General features: G+C 38.4%; 1 protein-coding gene and 1 pseudogene across 2 annotated transcripts in view; both read right to left on the bottom strand.

The window, feature by feature from the left end:
* Positions 1-2,773, bottom strand: part of LOC109389231 (ribosome production factor 1 pseudogene) — a 14,831-nt pseudogene extending 12,058 nt beyond the window's left edge.
* Positions 1-11,297, bottom strand: part of NCK1 (NCK adaptor protein 1) — a 90,907-nt gene that overhangs the window by 46,382 nt on the left and 33,228 nt on the right. The gene's annotated exons all lie outside the window — the stretch shown is intronic.

Genomic DNA, 11,297 nt, shown 5'->3' with positions numbered 1-11,297 from the left:
AATAAAATAAAAATAAATGCTTGCTAGCTAGACTTGAAAGCTAAATGAAAAGTCTCAAAAGTATTTGCTTTGAGTCACAATGAACTTACTGTTCTGGGATTCCTGAAAATCAGGAGAAAAAGATAAGAACTCTTTTAAACTATAACAAAACTTTTTTTTTGTCAAGTTATGAGAAGACTCTTGGAAGATGGTGGAGTAGGAAGCACCAAGAATCTGTCTCACCACCTACACAATAATTGTACTAGCAGAATCTATCTGATATAACTATTTTAGAACTCTGGAGTCTATTCTAAGACTTGAATCTTCCAGAGGAAGAATTGGTCTGTATATTTTGCTTAATTTCAGCTCTTATTCTAGCAATGACTACCCATCCTCCACCCTCGCCAGCCCTGTGCCAGGCAGTTGTGCATTAGCTCCAGGAGTAGCTATGGGAGCCAAGGTGGGCAATAAGGATCTTGTGATCAGGGATCTGTGTGTGACAGCTGATTTCTGCTTCTGATCACTGAGGTACTGACACAAAAGCAGGCAGCCATTGTTGCATGTGCACACACGTACACACACACACACACGTTCACACACACGTACACACATACACACAATTGTATAAGCCCTTCTCCCTCAGGCTGAAGGGGATCTAAAGAGCTGGCACCTCTTTTTCCCTTCATTTTTCTCTTTTTTCCCTTTTGGGAGCCAGGCATTAAAGTAGGAACAGGAGAATTTAGAAAGTCACTACACATACCCAGGAAAAGGCGCCAACTCAGGAAAGGGCTGAGGAGAGCTTAAGGTTATACTTCAAGGTGATTCCTGGCACAGAGATAGCCTACAACAATAAAAAAACAAAACAAAACGAACACCCCACACCCACACCCACCCCCAGCAAACCCTGGGGAAAAGGGAGAATCTGATTTTCAGATTTACCATATTATGAAATTCAGGCAGCCAGTTTTTAACAACAAAATCACAAGGAATACAAAGAAACAGGAAAACATGGCCCATTCAAAGGGAAAAAATAAACCAACAGTAACCATCCAGAGAAAGACCAGATGACAAACCTACTACACAAAGACTNCCTTTGAGAAGTGATTAGATCATAAGAGTGGAGCTCTCCTAAATGGGATCAGTGCTCTTATAAAAGAGATCCCACAGTTCCCTAGCCCCTTTCAATATGTGAGGATACAACATGAAGGAGGCATCTCACCAGACCAGGCTGGTACCTTGATCTCAGACTTCCAGGAAGAGAACATCTAAAACTCTAGAAAGTGGTATCGATGGAGAAGGCATGGACTTAAATCTCCACAACAGTCTTACTCTTGTCTACAGTGGTTCCTGATAAGGTCCCATAACTGACTCTCCATCCCCATTTGTCTTTAGCTGAAGGCGGTATTTAAGGTGATGGCTTCCACCATTTTGAAGTGTTACTCAGTTTTCCTGGGTCTCTCCCATGTATGTATACAGGAGATACACGTGTTATTAAACTTTGATTTTCTCCTGCTAAGCTGTCTCGTGTTGTTTTGATTATTAGACCAGCCAGAAAAACCTAGAAGGGTAGAGGAAAACTTTTCCTCTCCAGCAGTGAATGAATTACCAACATAAGAATGTCCAAACCTGTAGGAATTTTTACAAACATTTATTTGAACCAAATAGAGGATACACCTAGAAGCCAGAGCTCAACAGACAGAAAAATGCTTCCTTGAATGACAGTTTGCAGTTTTTGGTTTTTTTGTTTGTTTTTTTAAAGATTTTATTGGGGAATTGGAGGGAGGAGAACAGCGTTGGGGAATCGGGGAAGAGGAACAGATAGGTAGACAAATTGCTGTTTTGTTCTTCAGTCTAGTTGTGGAGGACNGTATACACATTTTAAGAAAGCTGTATTAAAATTGTAATACTCAATATACACCAGTAACAAAAGATGAATACAAGTCACGTTTGACTTCTGAAATTACAAGAGGTGTTCAAAGTGTCCAGGCACTTCCAATTACAGTGAAATATTGCTTGAGCAATGTTGACCAAAGTGTCCACTTGTACACATTTTTTTGGCACCCCCGGTATACCTCACTCTTAAAATACGGCAAAAAGTAATAAACTACAAAAAAACCAATAATCAATCTTCAGCCACTGCATAAGCCTCTATTTTACTTAGAAACTGGTACATCAGAAAGCCAAAATGTAAGTAAGGATATAGAATACTTGACCCACAAAATTACTAAGTTTAATCTAACAGCTATATAGAGAACCCTTTACCAAGCAAAAAAAATAAGGATATAATTACTTTCAAGTACACATGGAACATTTTCAAAAATTGATCATGTATTAAGAGTTACAAAGACATGAAAAAATTACAAAGAACTTATATACCTAAGACCACACTCTGACCATATATAATGTTGAAATCACCAATAAAGCATTTTTTAAATGTTTGAAAACTTAAAAATGGACTCCTAAACAAAAAAATTAGAAAATTACACTAGTAATTATAAAATAAGAACGAAATAATAATAAAAGTATCACTATCAAAATGTGGAGCCCAGCTCAAATTACAGCCTTAATGCATTTGTAACAAAACAGTAAGATTGAATATACTTAATACATTTTCAGTCAAGAAACTGGAAAAAGACAACAGAATAAGCCTAAAGAAAGCATAAGTGTATTAATTTTCCCCCCCTATATTTTATGATGCTGTTACATGGCAGGGCCCTTTGCACCGAGGGAGGGACTGTCACTCCCAGGGTTACCTAATTCCAAGAGATAGCAAACAATTTACCTGAGAGCCCATCTTTGATACACAACCAACCAATCCAGAGCCTATATTCCCCCTATCCTAAATCACGCCAGGACCAGGTACTACACAATTAGAGACCACCCATATCACCCAGAGCTATAAATTATTCAAACTATCCAATCCTAAACTTGCTCAAGATTGATCAATGGTAGGCCCTTTTCATCCATTCCTTTCCACAGAAATCACAATAAAGGCTCTAGCCCATGCTTTCCCCTTGCTTCTTCTACCCCCTGACCAACATTGGTGCTTCCCCACGTGGCCCTGAGAAGCATGGCATGGCATCCTATGCCTCCTGTTTCTAGGGAACTGTCAGTAAAAGCTTTTTCCTTCAATATAGTCATTCCATCTCTGTGCGTCTTACTCTACCCGATTAAAACAAATCCTGGGTACACTTCAAGACAATATGGAAAATGAAGAATAGAAATTAATAAAATGAAAAATCGGGGGGGAAAGATATCCCAGAGAAGGCAAGAGTTTCTCAAACTTAAGAATCGAAAGCATAAACTAGGGGTGACTGGTTAGCTCAGTTGGTTACAGCGTGGTGCTGATCACACCAAGGTTGCAGGTTTGATCCTTGCATGGGCCACTATGAGCTGCACCCTCCCTAACAGAGTCAACTATTCCATTGTAGCATGAAAGCAATCTGTAACCAATGACCATGGTGTACCCCCCAAAAAACATTTTTTTNTGGGACCCTTTGATAGAGAGACTAATATGGGGGTGAGCCTCAGACTCAGTCACCCTAGCAGGAAACAGCAAATCTGAACTGGAAGGAGACTGAACTGGAAGGAATGAAGGAAGATTGTTGGCTGGTCTTCTTAAATTTTACAGGATGGAACCACCGATATTCTTCAAGGAAAGATGAACCCCAAAGGTGATTCAGAGATGATTAAGGCTGCCTCCTCTGTTTCAAAAGAGGAAGCCATCACCTGGATTTCAACCCAAAGCTGTGGGGAACCAGGCCTGTGAAACTACTGGCATGTGGTTCCAGCCTGGGGAGAGCCGCCTCAGGCTGTACCCAGCAAAGCCATGGGGGAAAAATATTTAAATATTTAATACTTTTAAATGGACAAAATATTTAAACAGGTATTTCACCAAACAACATATTTGAATGGCATATAAGAATAGGAAAAGATACTCAACATCATTAGTTATTTCAGGAATGCAAATTAAAACCACAAAATAATATCATTACACAGCTATTAAATGGCTTACAAAGAGAAGGGAGGTGGAGAAAAAAGGAAAGGGAAGGAAAGGAGGAGGCAGGGAGATGGAGGGAGGTAGGGAGGGAAAGAGAGGGAGAGGGAGAGGGAGAGGGAGAAAGAGAGAAAAGAGAGAAAGAGGGAAGGGGAGGGGAGCGGAGGGAAGGGAAAGGAAGACAAAAAAACCTTACAGTATCAGTTGCCAATGAGGATGCAGAACAACTGGAACTCATGCATTGCTTGTGGGAATAAAAAAATAGTACAGCCAGTACAGGTAACAGTTTGGCAGCTTCTTATAAAGATAAACATACACTTGCCATATGACCCAGCAATCTTATTGAGCCAGACTCAAAAGGCTATGTATGACATATTAGAAAAGGTAAATCTATTGGGACACAGAACAGATCAGTAGTTTTCACAGGTTAATAGTAGGGGGGGGGAAGTTTTGACTACAAAGCATGAGGGAATTTTATTTTCTTGAGAGGGGGTGAAAAAACTATTTTTATTTAGACTGGTAATGATGGCATAACTCTAAGTATGTGTCAAATCTCATTCACACTCCAAAAAGTGTGAATCTTACTATATGTAAACTAAAATAAATATATAGCAGAAAACATTCATTAGTCTGTCTTATACTTTAAATGGACCTGTTTTTATTCATGTATGATTTTGCATCATCATGCAATATTCATTCCCTGCGTTTTGCAGATCTCCCAAATGTTGACATCTTATAAAATATCACTGCATTTCATGCAGTCTCTAGAAACTCGAGTGAAAATGGAAATTAACATCCCAATATATGAAAATAGTTTTGGCCTCGTAGACTCCCTAAAAGGTCCTCTTTAGATAACCACAGAGAACTCCTAATCGAAATATGGGAATAACATCAGGCCAAACACCTAAAAACATGTTCTTCCCCAATCTACTTTTAAAATGCAATAGGTATCTATATATTAATAACACTAAGTTTCTCAAATCACTTTATCAATCATATTGTGTATGAAATGTAACTTATGCGAAAGGGCACTGTTTGCTATGTATATAGGCCATGATAAATATCACCATTTTTGGTAAGCCAGTTTTTATAGTCTGAGGGAAAAGTAAGGAACCAGCTAGCAACAGAAAAAATTCTTCATGCTAATACAAATGCAATTTTAGAATCTGCTGTACTTTAACACATAACTTGACAATTTCCTGTTTCTGATGAAAATCAGCAGAGTGACAATACCCAAGTGACTAACTCCGGAAGTTTGGTTGGGCTACAGATCTCTCAGTAAACAATTAAGGGGGGAAAAAATCCCCAAATAACTAACTTCATTATGCTATAAGTAATGCAAAAAGACAAGGCAATTCATAAGATGACTGTATTCTATTCAATATTTTAAACTTACTATTTTGTCAAGTAATTTTAATTGTTAAACACTGGTACTAATGAAACAACACGGATAACAATCCCATCATGGGGAAACTAAAACTACAGACTAATCTGAAACAAAGTCTACTTAAAATCAAGGCCTTTAAAAAAAAATAGATCAAATAAAATGCCACCTTATACTATTCACTTTTGGTTTTGGTTTTTGGTTTTCTTTCTTTAAAGATTTTACTGGGGAATTGGGGGAAGGGAACAGACAAGTTGCCATCCTTTTGTTCTTCAGTCTAGTTGTGGAGGATGTTGCTTCACTGGCCCATGTTGGTATTATCATTGTGCTCTTTTCGGCTGAGGCAGTCGTGAGCCGCCCATTGGACGGCTGCTCACAGAGGCTCACAGCTCATGAAAGCACACTGCCAGCTGCCGGCCAGCCCCACTGCAGCCTAAGCAGTCACCGGCAACTCACGGCAGCCCAGCTCCAGGTCGAGCTGTTGTTCACCATCTTAGCTATAGAGGGCGCAGTGTCACTGGCCCTCATGTGGGATCCGAACCAGGGCCCTGCTGCTCAGAGCTGGACTCCCAAGCCAACTCTTAACGTGTCACTCGGCCGGCCCACTATTCACTTTTGTAAATATCATTTTAAAAACATCCCCAATATGAGAAAGCACAAAATAACGACAAAGGCCAAAGTCCTGTACATAACCAAAATTCATCCACTTATTCAGTTAACAAATTTTGACTGAATAGTTATTACAGAGTAGGAGCACACTGAGCTAAGGCCTAAGAGTAAAGAAAGGCACATCAAGCAAAAATCTCTGAAAAATTATCAACTATAAATCTATTTCTTCAACAACTTATTTAATTATGCCTTATATATGTACAAGGCATTACTCCCTATATGATTACTTTGTCAGGCATCACAAAATTTTTCTTATTCCTCTCTCTGAATTACAATAAGCTATATACCAAGATCACATGAAGAACGTATCACTATTAAGATGATTACATTTTTATATAATCTAAAGAAGAAACCATTATATGTTATAGCTAAAATAAAATATAATAATCTTGATAAATTATGAACAAATACTTATGGTATGAACCACTATTAATATGAAAAAAGTATAACATAAATAAGAATTCAATGTCATAATAAAACAAATGTAAACACATTAACTCATCTAGTCCTTATTGTACTATATGGCAATTAAACATAAATGGGTTGATAATTGACTGTAATTTTTTTTTTTTTTACTTTTATTAGGATTTATTTGATGCTGAATTTACTCCTGGGCCCTAAATTTTTATTTCTTCTGGGATATCTTTTTCTTCTGTGCAGCCTCCTCTTCTGGATTAGGAACAATCTGCTTTTTCAGTTAGGATCATTTCAATGTGGCAGGGAGAGCTCATGTATGAGTTAATCCACCCATGAGCTCTGTAAGTTCTGCTCTGTAAGTTCTGTACTGCATCTTGGGAGATTTGTTCACCTGGATGTGCTCAATAACCAGAGAATCTACATCTAAACCTTTAAGTGCAGCATTACTTTCTACATTTTGAAGCATGTGCAACAAAAATTCTGCACTCTTTTTGGGCCACCGACCCTGCGTCCTGCGCCACCGTTTGGCCTGGGTACACCTACCAACTCCACTATTGTAATGACGGAATGCACACATTGCTTCTGTAACATGATATCCTTTATATACTTGGTGGCTTTTTGGATATGCATACCCCTGATGGCCTGGGCAGTTTCACAAGTGTTTTTAAAGTGAACGTGAAGATTTAAACCTCTCGATTTGCATGATTTTGTGGGATTCTCTGGGTCAAGTGAATAGGGAACCATTTTCAGAGGTCACCTCAGGTTGCTACGGGAAGAGTGTAACGGTATTTATTTTTTATTTTCTTTTTCTTTATATGCTATGTATATATGTATATATTATATACAATATAATGGAGAGTATCCTTAACTGCAGTTTCTGGATGATGCATACATGTTCTTCATATCACTATTCATTCTTTACAAAATTTTTTTTTAAATTTATTTCTCAATTACAAGTGACACATTATATTAGTTTCAGGTATACAACATAGTGATTAGACATTTATATACCTTACAAAGTGATCATCCAGATAAGTCTAAGTACCCACCATACATAGTTATTACATTATTGACCATATTCCCTTATATGAATTTTTTTATATTGTGGTAAAACATCTGTTATGGGCTGAATTCCAGCCCCACCCCCAAAATTAAGACACTGAAGTTCCAACCTCCAGTACCTCACGCTGGGACTGTATTTAGAAATAGGGTCTTTAAAGAGGTAATTAAGGTAAAAATGAGGTCTCTCATTAGGGTGGGCCCTAATTCAGTATGACTGGTGTCATTATAAGAGGAGCCAGCTAGGACACAGATATACTCAGTGCAAAGACCATATGAAGACACTGGGAGAAGATAACCACCTGTAACCCAAGGAGAGAGGCCTCAGAAGAAACCAACCCTGCTGACAACTTGATCTCTTAAACTCTAGCCTCCAGAATTTTGAGACAATAAATTTCTGTTGTTTAAGCCACCCAGTCTCTGATACTAATTTGTTATGGCAGCCTTAGGTAACTAATACAGTATACATAAAATTTATCACCCAAGCCATAAGTGTACAATTCAATTGAGCAACAATCACCACCATCCATCTCCACAACAATTTTCATCTTGCAAAGCTGAAACTCTGTATCTGCTAAATGTAAGTCCCTTAAATAGGGCCAAACTATCAAGTATGAGAGAACAATAAAGTCATTTTCAGAGACATGCATTCTCTAAAAATTTAGTTCCATCATACCCTCACTTAGGAAACAAAGGAGTAAGGCAAGAAAAAGAAAGATATAGGATCTAGGAAGCAGGAAATCCAATAAGAAAGGCAAAAGAAACTTCCAGGATGCCAACAAAAGTAAATTTAGCTTTGAAGTAGGTGTAGAATAAATACTCCAAATTAGAGCAGGATTCCAGGGAAAAAAAGAAAAAAACCTGATAGATTATCTGAGAGATACAACCATGTGAAAATGTATACAAATATAAATTTTATAGAACTGTTGGAATTTAACAGAACTGCTAAAAACTACCTGGAGTTTTCATTACATAAACCAAAAATTACCTTTCCGTTAAAACAAAAACAAACAGGGCCAATATATAAGATGATAATAAGCATCTGAACTGATTGGGAAAACAACTATCAAATTTAAAGGAGAAAAGAACATATTATAATAAAGAAGACTTCAGATTGAAAAAAAAAAAAGAACAAAGATTAAAAAAAGCTAGATGGAGATTAAGGCAACCCTAATACTAGCAAGTATAGATATTCTCCAATTTGACGTGTTGGGGGGGGGGGAGGTAAACACTTTAGGATGGGTTTAAAGAAAGGTAACACTGAACACTATGTGGGGCTTATAAACAACCAAATCACTGATTTTTACCAAGCTTTCACTTATAAACATGTATACTAGTTTTTCTGAGGTCCTATTATGTCCAGGAACAACATGAGCTATCCAGCTCACAAAGCTGTCATGAAAGAACTTATAGGCTAGTGTAATACTGACTTAAATTTATTCTGCTCCCGTTAGCATCACAAACTATGCCAATTGCATCTGTAAATTAGCTTCAATGTGCTGCTACTGTTTATACATTTAACTACCTCTGACTGGATCAATACAATCACTTTTCTTTTCACTTTATAAAATCTTAGCTCCCAGAATCCACCTATTTTAAAATGCAATGTAAAAACAAATGGCCTGCCTTGAACACCAAAGGCCTAAAAAATAAAAAATGCATAATGGGGGCCGGTCGAGTGGTGCGATGGTTAAGAGCTGGTTTGGGATGCCAGAGGGCCCCGGTTCAGATCCCACATATGAGGGCCAGTGACACTGCCCTCCACAGCTAAGATGCTGAACAACAGCTCAACCTGGAGCTGGGCTGCCCTGAGTCGCAGGCAACGGCATAGGCTGTAGTCCCCTGCTGCAGTGGGTTGCCATGGGCTACCGTGTGTAGACAGCAGCCAGCGTGAGCGGCCAGCAGCCGCTGTGAGCAGCCATCCCGAAGCCGGCGACTGATCTGCCTCGCCTGGGAAGAGAGCAATGATGGTGCCAACTTGGGCCAGTGAAGCAACGTCCTCCACAACTAGACTGAAGAACAGAAGGACAGCAACTTGTCTGTTCCCCTTCCCCCAATTCCCCAATAAAAATCTTTAAAAAAATAAATAAATAAAATGCATAATGGTCCTAAGGAGGCAAGTGAGGTATCAGATAGAAAACAGGGCAGATCCAGAGAAGCAGCAAAACAAGTTTATACGCATGAGTTCCAAGACATTCTGGTTTTATTCTCCTCACATAAGGTAATGCCAAAAAGAGAACCATTAATGTTTGGAGAGCTTGTCTACTCCATGTGTCATCCATCCTGGAGGTTCTGGGAAATACAAATTATCTTCTGGGACATGGAAGTGGGATTTTTTTTGGCCTACACTACCTCTAACCCCTAAGTGCTGGGGAAAAGAACTTCATAAAGAAGCATGTCCTTTACCTAAGAGGGATGGAACTGAACTAGGTGACTCCACCCTCAAAAACAAATGGGAGTCAGAAACTATAGAGTTCAGAAGACATGTCAGTAAAAGTTAAAGATTAGGGTTATCACTCATTTTTGTTTACTGTTATCTCTAAATTGCTTCCATATTTGGCTATGTGAGCTGTAAGGTAGAGGAAATGACAGGATTGTCTAGATTCTCTAACTCCTCAGCCAAGACTGAGAACCCCCCAAGGGGATGCGTAAGTGAAAAAAAGTTTTGGTTTTGTTTTTTTTAGAAAACAGCTTTAAAAGCACAAAGGAAGCAAATCTAGTCTTGGAGATCTGATTCCAGGAAAAAAGGAGAATAGGAACCAGTCAGGCCTGAGAACAAAACACCCCACATTGTTCTTACATAAAGTGAAGCAATGCTCCATAAATTCTTGAAAACTGTCAGATTACTGCAGAGCCCTAGGTCTTAAAGGATAATTCTCTTCTACTATTACCATCCAGCTTCCTCCAGTTATCTCTAATCTGGAGGGCTGAGAGGTGCTCTTACCATTATCTGACATTTTAAAACATGTTCATATATTACTTTGATTAATAAGGATCTTGCAAGTATAGAGTCTGCACCTAGGAGTAACTGCCTCCTTCAATTTGGTACCCTAGGCAACTTGCTTACCTTACCCTAGTCCCAGCCCTGCTTCAATGCCCCTATAAATAAAATATGCTTATGATACCTTCAATTTCATTTCAAACCACACACTTGGGTTCCAGACACTGCTCTGCCATTAGCCATGACAACCTCCCTGAAACTCTATTTTCTTATCTGCAATGTAAGAGAGCTGAATCAGATAATGTTAAAGTCTCTTTTGAGTGCCAAAACTATGATCTAAGTTCCCTCTTAAATTTTCTGGACTAAACAAAACCAGATTATGTTGTGTTTTCTAATTTTTTTCATTATATTAACCCTTCACTATTCCAACCCTTACTCTTTTATACTCTAATTACTCTTTCTCTTAAAAGTGTCACCACAAGTTATATTTTCAAAAGAATATACATAGCACAGGGAACAGTGGAACTACCATTTCTCCATGCTGTACAGTATAAATAAGGTTTAGATTGTGTCAACCAATATTTAGCAACCATATTCTCCTGACACCCACCAAATTTGTGGTCACATATTTAACATGCAATTAATCATAACAGTTGAGTATTTTAACACTAATTGCTGCACTTAATTCTAATTCCCCCTCATGCCCTCTATGCGCATATGTAATTTTTATTCAAAAAGTTTCAGGACTTTACCACTTAGCCCTAATCCAGCGGTTCTCAACCTTCCTAATGCCGCAACCACTTAATACAGTTCCTCATGTTGTGGTGACCCCCAACCATAAAATTATTTTC

This window comes from Hipposideros armiger, unplaced genomic scaffold (assembly GCF_001890085.2).
Source record: "Hipposideros armiger isolate ML-2016 unplaced genomic scaffold, ASM189008v1 scaffold_226, whole genome shotgun sequence".
NCBI classification, from domain to species: domain Eukaryota; kingdom Metazoa; phylum Chordata; class Mammalia; order Chiroptera; family Hipposideridae; genus Hipposideros; species Hipposideros armiger.
This window is presented reverse-complemented; position numbering and strand designations above follow the sequence as displayed.